A 10,203-nucleotide genomic window follows, 5' to 3' on the forward strand; every position below is an offset into this window, starting at 1 on the left:
CATGTGGGATCTTCCCGGACCGGGGCACGAATCCGCGTCCCCTGCATCAGCAGGCGGACTCTCAACCACTGCGCCACCAGGGAAGCCCAGAAATCTGCATTTTTTAGGGAAAGTTCCTGGTTTTTAAATGTTAGCAATAAATCCATATTTTTAAACACCATGCAAGCCAAATACAACAGGTGTGTGGGCCATCGGTTCCTGACCTCTGTCATGGAGCACATAATGCATTGTGTGTGCATGATGGCCAGATGTCCCCAGGGAGCAAGTCTACCTGGGATTAAGGCAGGTGGTTGTCAACTTTGAGAGAGTGGTCTCGGTTTACTAGAACTTTCCTGCAGAAATGTCCTGGCCCTGGAGAACATAGAGTTGTTATAGTGTGAGTTTCAGGTGGGTCAGGCATTACCTTTCTCCTTGACCCTCACTCTACTTGATCAACACCACTTTGGGGGGGGTTTCTTCTTTCCCTGACTTTTCATATCAGTCTTTGGTCAGTCTGATATCACTCTCTCTGACATCATTTCTAATGTCATCGTCACAAACACTTAAGGGGGTGGGAGCTGATAGGCACGTTAAGGGTATGTATTCTGGCTCAGGTGCCTCACTTCCAGGTAAGGACACAGGTGAGGGGAGATCCAGTGGTGACTGGCATCAACAAATAGTTATGGGGCAGCAGTAGGGCCTAACTCCTGGTTCTTTACATCTGACCATGAAAGACCATCTGCACGGAAGGGACTGTTGCACCGTTGGAGATGCAGGCAGGAAGTGGCCCTGATTCTGAACACCTCCAAGCCACTTAGTGTCAACTGCTGATACACAAAGTGAAAAACAACAATAGCAATCCAGTAACCCTCTCCTGACTGAGGTGAGGAAATAATTAGGAATATAATGCCAGCTTTCCAAAAAGGAAATGCATTATTTCTATTACCATCAATATTCAGGCTGTTATCTTCTATGCCATAATTTTTGTTCGTTAAAACACACAAAAAATGCTATATCTTGGTAGATGCTGAAATGTAGTATCACCGCAGTGCAATCAATACTGATTATGTGGGACTATTCTGGTGCGTGTTCGTTTCCTGATGGGCTCATTTATAGAGTTAAGAGTAGCTGGTCTCACAGCCTGCATTTTCTAACAGTTATTTTGTTATATTTATTTTTAAAATTAGCCTTTGAATCATAAAATTTTATTTCTCAAAGGGATGTAAATTATCAGCTACTTCAATGTTTTCTAAACTGTTAGATGGGGAACCTGTTCTTCAAATAAATGTCATGAGGTTGCCCAGTATTTAAACAGAGCTGACGCAAAGAGCTGACGCAACAGAGGAGGTTTTGGAGCCCCTCCAGCAATGTCTTCCCAAATGTTTGTTCTCAGACAGTTTGCTGCATAAACCCTGCAATCTCAGTAGCTTACACCAACAAGCATTTGTTCTCATGAGAGTCTGCTGATCTAGGCTGGGCTTATCTGGGCAGCTCTCCTTCGGACTGCCATCTCCGGGGGGCTCCAGGCTGTCAGTCACACTCAAATCTGCCCTTCCATGTGTCTCCTGTGAATCAGGAGTTAAAGAGACATGAAATACCAGGGCGAAACTATACTTGTGATAGATCATGAAGCCTGAGGGCAGACTCTGTCCCCGGGAACACTTCAGGCCTCTTAGAACATCATGTCTGCTAATATCTCATTGGCCAAAACAATTCACATGTCCAAGCCCAGACTCAAAGTGCAGGTAAGAATGCCCTAATGACCCTGAGACCACTGTAAAGGTGTAAATATAGAATTCTATTCCAGGAGAATGAAGAATTCAGACTACACATTCAGTCAACCACATAATACTACCCCATGGTGATCTCTGAGTCAGCTCCATGTAACTCATTAAACAACATGTAAAACCATGCGTGGAATCCAATCATCTCATTTTACAAATGGGAAAAACTGAGATTTCGAGAGATTTGCAACTCCTCAGAGCCATCCAGCCAGATGCAGGTCTAGAGGCCAGATGAACTGACTCAGAATTCAGGAATCTCCCCACCACACCATAGCAGGTCTACCTTCAACGAATGGCTTCAGATACTTAAGTAGCAACATTGTAAATATCATTGGGAAGATACTGAGCTGTCTGTGTTCAGCTGGTGATTTTAGAAGTCTATTTAACTCAGAGACAGGATGATGGCCTGAGCACAGTGCAAGTAATCAGACCATGTTCCTCTAAGGTCTGGCATTTAGTAGCCATGTAAATTCGCATAAAGTGTTTGCTTTTAAGCGTCTTTTCTTACAATTGTCAAACACAATAAGTCCCCTACATACAAACGAGTTCCGTTCCAAGAGCACGTTATGTTCGTTAAGTCCAACAAAGTTAGCCTAGGTACCCAACTAACACAGTCGGCTATATAGTACTACTGTACTGTAATAGGATTATAATACTTTTCACACAAATAAAAAACAAACACACAAAATAAAGAAAAGATTTTTAATCTTACAGTACAGTACCTTGAAAAGTACAGTAGTACCAGCTACATCACCGATGCTTTCACGCTTGCTTCCAGACATCCTGGGCTTGAAATAAAGATACTGTACTACTGTATTCTATACAGTACTCTACAGTATAGTACACAAAAGCACAACTGCTTGTAGAGGATGCACGCATGTGACAATGTATGTATGACAATGTATGCCAGACACGTGAACTAACGTGATTGGACAGGCAGACCCACGTTTGCAGCTTTGAAAATTTGCAACTTGAAAGTTTGTATGTAGGGGACTTACAGTAGGATGATAATGATGTCCTCAGAGTGTTGCTGTGAGGATTAAATGTCTGATACGGAATAACTCTTGAGTTCTTTTTCACTGGTTTACCATTCCGTAGACCAGAGCTATGCCGTCCTTCTCTTTTGTGCTCTGAGGAAGGTGCTGTCCTGTTGGCAGGAGCATACCCCCCTCACTGAGGACATAAATATTCAGAGAGAAGACTGGCCGATTCTCCATGCAGCAAAGGGCATAAATGCCAGTCTTCTTTGCCCAGTCCTCTAGGTTTTTTTCATATGGAATTTCCTAAGATATAAGCAAAATCAAAATGACTGCTTTGAAGTCAATATCTGAGATATCATACCTATTTAGTAATCATTGTGACGGACAGCAAAACTCAAGAGGATTAAATAATTTATTCTGCAGTGGAATGTTTAAAGGCCATTTGGTCAGCAGGGTGCTTATTTGAGATGTCGCTTGTATGGTTTCTCCATTTTTTCTTGATGGTCAGATAGCATAATGAGAACCTCTGTGACATGTTTGTCTTACTTGAAAGTTTTATCATCTTGCCTTGCTCCTTTATCTTGAAACTAGTCTCTGCCCTGCCATGAAAATGGATCTGTCTATTCATTAGTCTGTCAAAATATCTATCAATATTGGATTTAAAAAAATATTGGATTGCTTTTGAGAAGCAAGTGCCTAATTTGTAGAAAGAAAGTATATTTCTAAAAGAATTTGCCCATAGCTTCTTTCTGCAAAATTTTTTTAAATGTAATTGTATTCATAGAGTATATTCACACCAGCTAGGTATAGTGGTTTAAATTATCTGGTGATTAAAATATTTTGTGAAAATCACTCTGTTGACTGAAATAGATGTCATGATAGAAGTTTCTATAAATACATTTCTTCAAATACAAATGTATGTCTCAGTATTCTGCAAACAGTCATGTATCCTGGCTGTTTTTAGCATCTGCTGTCCCTGCATTACATAGTTCAAATATAGTTCCTCTTCCACCTGGGAATTTCCAGAGATCCCTTCCTTTTCCTTCAGTTCAATAATAAAACTTCACAGAATGTTAGGTAGAAGGTTATCCAGAGGGTTGTTGAGCAGATAATACTTATAACTATAAAGACACTCTCTTCCATTGCTTGTGTTATATTGAAAGTGGAGGTCTATTAAGAAATTGGAGGAAAGAGAAGATTTGAATTAGTTTTCCCAGTTCTGGCACTTTCTGCCCCACCATATTCACGTTCACTCGTCTGCTCCATTCATCTATTTGATACCTTTTCTTAGCCCCACAGGCCCCATTTAATGGTATATTCCCATTGGTATTCTGTGATTATGAATAACAGAGGGGCTTCTGCCTTCCAAGATGATTTTCAAATTAAAATTTCATTGAAGTGTAACATACATATAGTCAACTGTACAATTCATAAGTATATAGTTCAATGGATTTTCACAAAGTGAACAGAGACAACCATCACACAGATCAGGAAATAGAAAACCAAGAACAGTCCAAAAGCCATCTTCCTGCTCCTGGTTACTAACTCCCAAAAAGGTAAACACTGTTCTGACTTCTAATTCCATAGATCAGTTTTGCTTCTGAACTTTTTAGAAATAGAATCCCATGATAGGTCCTCTTCTGTCTGATTCGTTGTGTTCCAAATTTCATTTCTGAAATTCATTCATTTTATTACCCATAAGACCTATTCATTGGTTCTCATTGCCATGTAGTATTACATGCTTGACTAAAACACAATTTAGTTATCCATTCTATTCTTTTTTCCTTTTTTTATTGAATATTAGTTGATTTACAATGTTATATTAGCTTCAGGTGTACAACATTCTGATTTAATATTTTTATAGATTATACTCTGTTTAAAGTTATTATAAAATATTGGCTATATTCCTTAGGCTGTACAGCATATCCTTGTAGCTTCTTTATTTTATACATAATAGTTTATACCTCTCAACCCCCATCCCTATCTTTCCCCTCCCACCTTCCCGCTCCCCACTGATAGCCACTAGTTTGTTCACTATATCTGTGAGTCTGTTTCCTTTTTGTTATATTCATTCATTTTATTTTTCAGATTCCACATGTAAGTGATAACATACAGTATTTATCTTTGTATGACAATTCACTAAGCATAATACCCTCCAGGTTCATCCATGTTGCAAATGGCAAAATTTCATTCTGTGACTGAGTAGTATTCCATTGTGTTAGTATATATATATATATATATATGCCACATCTTCTTCATTCATCTATTGATGGACATCTATTAGGTTGCTTCCATATCTTGGCTATTGTATTGGAAATAATGCTGCTATAAACACTGGGGTGTAAGTACTTTTTGGAATTAGTGTTTTTGTTTTCTCTGGATATATACCCAGGAGTGGAATTGCTGGGTCAGTTGTAGTTGTAGTTCAGTTTTTAGTTATTTGAGTAAACCCCATACTGTTCTCCATAGTGACTGCACCAATTTACATTCCCACCAACAGTGTACAAGGGTTCCCTTTTCTCTACATCCTCACCAGCACTTGTTATTTGTGGTCTTTTTGATGATGGCATTCTGACAGATGTAAGGTGATACCTCATTGTAGTTTTGATTTGGTTTTCTCTGATGATTAGTGATATTAAGCATCTTTTCATGTGCCTGTTGCCCATCTGTATGTCTTCTTTGGAAAAATGTCTATTCGGGTCTTCTGCCCATTTTTAATTGGGTTCTTTGTTCTTTTGATATTGAGTTGTATGAGCTGGTTATATATTCTGGATATTAACCCCTTATCAGTCATATCATTTGCAAATATTTTCTCCCATTCAGTAGGTTGTCTTTTTGTTTTGTTGATGGTTTCCTTTGCTGTGCAAAAGTTTTTAAATGTAACTAAGTCCTGTTTGTTAATTTTTGCTTTTGTTTCCTATGGCTGAAAAGACACTACAAAAAAAAATAAAAAATAAAAAGAATCCTCAACAAAATGTTAGCAAATTGAATTCAACAATATATAAAAAGGATCATACACCATGATTAAGTGGGATTTATTCCAGGGATGTAAGGATGGATCAGTATCCATGAATCAATCAATGTGATATGCCACATTAACAAAACAGAGGATAAACATCACATGATCATCTCAATAGATGCAGAAAAATCTTTGGACAAAATTCAATATCCATTCATGATAAAAACTGTCATCAAAGTTGGTATAGAGGGAATACATCTCAACAAAATAAAGACCATTTATCACAAACCCATAGCTAACATCATACTCAATGGTGAAAAGCAGAAAGCTTTTCCTCTAAAATCAGGAGCAAGACAAGTATACCCACTCTCACCACATCTATTTAACATAGTATTGGAAGTCCTAGCTGCAGCAATCAGACAAGAAAAAGAAACAAAAGGAAGGGAAGAAGTAAAACTCATTGTTTGCATATGACATGATATCTTATTTAGAAAACCCTAAAGTCTCCAGCAAAAAACTATTAGAACTAATAAATGAATTCAGTAATGTTGCAGGATACAAGATTAATATACACAGAAATCTGTTGTTTTTCTATATACTAATAATGAGCCATCATTAAGACAAAGCAAGAAAACTATTCCATTTAAAATCACAACAGAAAGTATAAAATACCTGGGAATAAACTTAACCAAGGAGGTGAAAGATCTATACTCTGAAAATTTTAAAACATTGATGAAGAAAATTGAAGATGATACAAAAATATGGAATGATATCCCGTGTTTCTGGTTTGGAAGAATTAATATTGTTATGTCAAAAAAATCTACAGATTTAATGCAATTTAAAATAAACTTTGATAAAAAATTGTGAGTTCCTTAGCTTTGTTTTCCTTCTTTAAGATTGTCTTGGCTATTTGGGGGGGTTGTTTGTTTATTTTTCCATATATCAATTTGTAATCAAATGATCAAGAACTACAAAAAAAAAAAAAAAAAAAGCCAGCTAGGATTTTGATTGTGATTGTCCTAAGTTTATAGATCAATATCTAGAGAGACATGAAATCTGTAAAATACTGAGAGTTTATTGTATTGTGATTGCACCCCCTCCTCCCACCTCATTGTGGCTTCTTCTTTGTCTTTGGGTGTAGAATATCTTTTTTGGTAGGTTCCAGTCTTTTTTGTCGATGGTTGTTCAGCAATTAGTTGTGATTTAGGTGTTTTCATGAGAGGAGGTGAGCGCAGGTCCTTCTACTCTGCCATCTTGTTCTCACTCCCCAGGAGAAAAACCTAGGTTTTAAAATCAGTCTCACCTGGGTTCAAACTCCAGCTCCACCATTCAAAACAGCATGATCTGGGACAAGTTATTTACCCACTATGAGCATCAATCTCATTTTTTTTTCCTTGGTGCTTAGTCTAGTTTCCCTGTCTCACAGGGGCCCACGTGCAGAGACCTTTCCCCTGGCTCTTCAGACCAGAGTTCCCAGTGCAAAACAGCTGCAATGACACCTCAGCTCCTATTTTAGCAATTATTATGGGCAGTTAAGCATCTTGACTCCAGGTTCTTGAGTTTAGATACACTTACCTGAACTCAGGAAAATATCTTACGCTTGAGCGCCTAAAATGTAGAGATATTCCAGCCCCTCAAAACTGTTATTTTGGAGAAAATTTGAATTGACCATGTATAACATCCCCATTCTAACTCCATGACATAACTATTACACAACTGTGTAAGTGTCTCTGATTGTGAGAGCCATACGTTATAGTGAGGGGCTTGAGTAATCAAAACCATAAGTGCTTGAGACCTGAGTTCAACAACAGGGAGCTATTTTAATTATCAGGAGAGGTGTTTCTTCTGTCTTTTTTAAGGTTATACTGAGTGCAATCTCACTGGCAAATAACCATGCCAGGCAGGCAATGTAAAAAGCATGTACACTTCTGTTTGAAGTAGGCCATAGGAAGTGAGAGAGGCAATTAAATATAAATCCTGTCATCTGGCTCATTTCAATACTTTTCATATTTTGCATAGACTCCGCCACATGCTGAGAGTTTATTAAATGCATTAAACGATTAGCAGCCCTTTTTTGCAGAATATTTCTTTACCTGAGGTTCAGGTTACCATGTGACTGCTCCATCTGACAAAAACAATCCTCTTAAACTCTGCCTCTGTGAGCAAACCATTCCTGAGTGCATGAAAGTGAGGGCTTGTCATCTACACCATCCCATTGTGTCAAAAACTGTTGTTCAGGCCCTCCAGCCAGCTTTCAGTGTTTGTTTTCCTATTGGTTCTTGTGTTAAGAATGCTGAGTTTTCGCTGGGGAAAAAAATTGCTACTTTTACCTGGAATCACACATCTTTCCAAGTGAATGAGATGTGAAAACGCACACTTTCCAGAAAGACACTGAACACGTGGTTTCAGTGTCTTTCTTATGATCTCTCAATCTATGAATCATTATATATTACTTGTAATGGCATATGAAGGATATTTCTTATTGGGAAAATTGGAATCAAAAAGGTGAAAATAGTTTTAGCCTCAATTTGACAAAATTTTCATGTTCATGTTTTTTCTTCCCTCGAAAATAGTAATAACCAACCAAACAAACAAAAAACCTGGAGTTTAGTGAATCTGGCTTTGGTTCAAAATATATGTTGAATGAAATTATATGTGCATTCTCTCAAGAGAATGCACCCAGAAAGAAATTCTGATTAATTAAGTTTTTCTCCCTAAGTAAGTTAAAGTGGCTGAGTCCACGGTGATAGTTAAAACTCTTTGTATAAGTCAGGATCGGTCAGGCAATGTCGCAATAACAAACACAACAAAATCTCCATGGCTTACTTTGACAAATGTTTATTTCTTGCTCTTGAAAAATCTTCTGAATGTCTTGGTAAATCCAGGGCATCCACCTACTATGCCGTGACTCAGTATTCCAGGACGGTTTGATTTGATGTTACCTCCATAGGAACATATGCTTACATCTCCCCTGTAGCAGGGAAAGGGTAGGTGAAGAATTGGATTACAATCAACCCACAAGTTAGAATTTGTTACATGGACCTGCCTACTGCAAAGAAGGGAGGGGAAGTGTAATGTGTCCAGGAAGGAAGGAGAACCAGAGCCATCAGTGAGATAGTACCTGCTACTGGTCCTCCGTTTTTGCTGAGAACTTGGGCAGAAATAAGACAATGAGAGTTAGGTCCTTTTCTGCTGTTACAGTCTTAGGGGGAGGGACCCACAGAAATCTTGTTCAGCTGTGATGCACAAAAGTGGGGCAAGAGCAGTAGTAGGTATGAGCTCAGCTCATAGACAAAGCTGTTATCAGTCTGTCACAGCCATTGCCTTAGGAGGTAATTCTGAGACCCGGCCTTGCTTGTCTGACACCCTTTGAGGTGAGAAGGAAAGGAGTGTCATCAGGTTTGCCCTAAGCCAAGCCCAATTTACCAGATGGCATCTGGAGAGCTGAGGGTCATCCACACTGGGACCGGAGGCAGTGTATTGGGAGGAGGGTTGGCTGGCCTTTTTTCTGTTTTCTCCCCTTTGCCCACAAACACACTAAGTCAGCTTCTTTTTGCTGTACATGCTTGGTACGAAATAAAGCTGAATTTAAGTTGAAACTAAGAGATCGGCTGGGAAATGCCAAAGTTGTAAATTATTAGAATTAGTTCGCAAACGTCAGTCTTGGCCTTAGTCCCATCTGGATTACAAAGGAATACTAAAAGGCACAAATCTTTTACCCTTTAATTGCAACTCTAAAGCATTGAGACACATTTCCACGAGTCCCAGTATTGATGGGGATGCAAAGATGAGCTTGGAAGGGGACTTCCCTGGTGGTCCAGTGGTTAAGACTCCACGCTTCCAATGCAGGGGACACGGGTTCCATGGCTGGTGGGGGAACTAAGATCCCACACGCATACCATGTGGTGCAGCCAAAAAAAACCAAAAAAATGAGCATGGCAGAGTCTGTTCCCTTAATGAAACCAGTGTGTAGGGTGGAGGTAGGCGCTCAGTATGGTCGTTAGTGCAAACAGAGGGAAGGTCCAAGATGCTGAGGCAGAGAGGAAGAGTGAATGGTTGACTTTAGTGGGTGGCAGTGGAGGTGGCATCAGGGAAGGCCCCACAACAAGGAAAGCTTGGGTCTGAGCATTGAAGGGTAAGCAGGATTTTTGGCATGGAAGCCTGAGCACTATGCCAGGTTACCATGACAGATGATTCTCTCAGGTCTCACAACTAGCAACTAATTTGTTTTTTATCTTACATATCTGATGAAGCTTGTAACCGATTAGATTTCTTTCTTTGCATTGGCTTACAGGAAGTGCGTATGCAGATTTGGGGTCCCAGCAAACAATGGTACATGTTTTTATGACATGTTTCTTTACCTGTGATGTAATCTTTTTCCTACCATGACTTCTTTTCTCTTTCTCTGTCTGTTTTTGCAGTCCTGTTGTATATTTCTCTTTAAGTCATTTCCAATTCCTTTTGGAACCAATTACAAAAGAAAAAAGATTTTGTAGAATTC

Source organism: Physeter macrocephalus, chromosome 1 (genome assembly GCF_002837175.3).
Source record: "Physeter macrocephalus isolate SW-GA chromosome 1, ASM283717v5, whole genome shotgun sequence".
Classification (NCBI taxonomy): Eukaryota; Metazoa; Chordata; class Mammalia; order Artiodactyla; family Physeteridae; genus Physeter; species Physeter macrocephalus.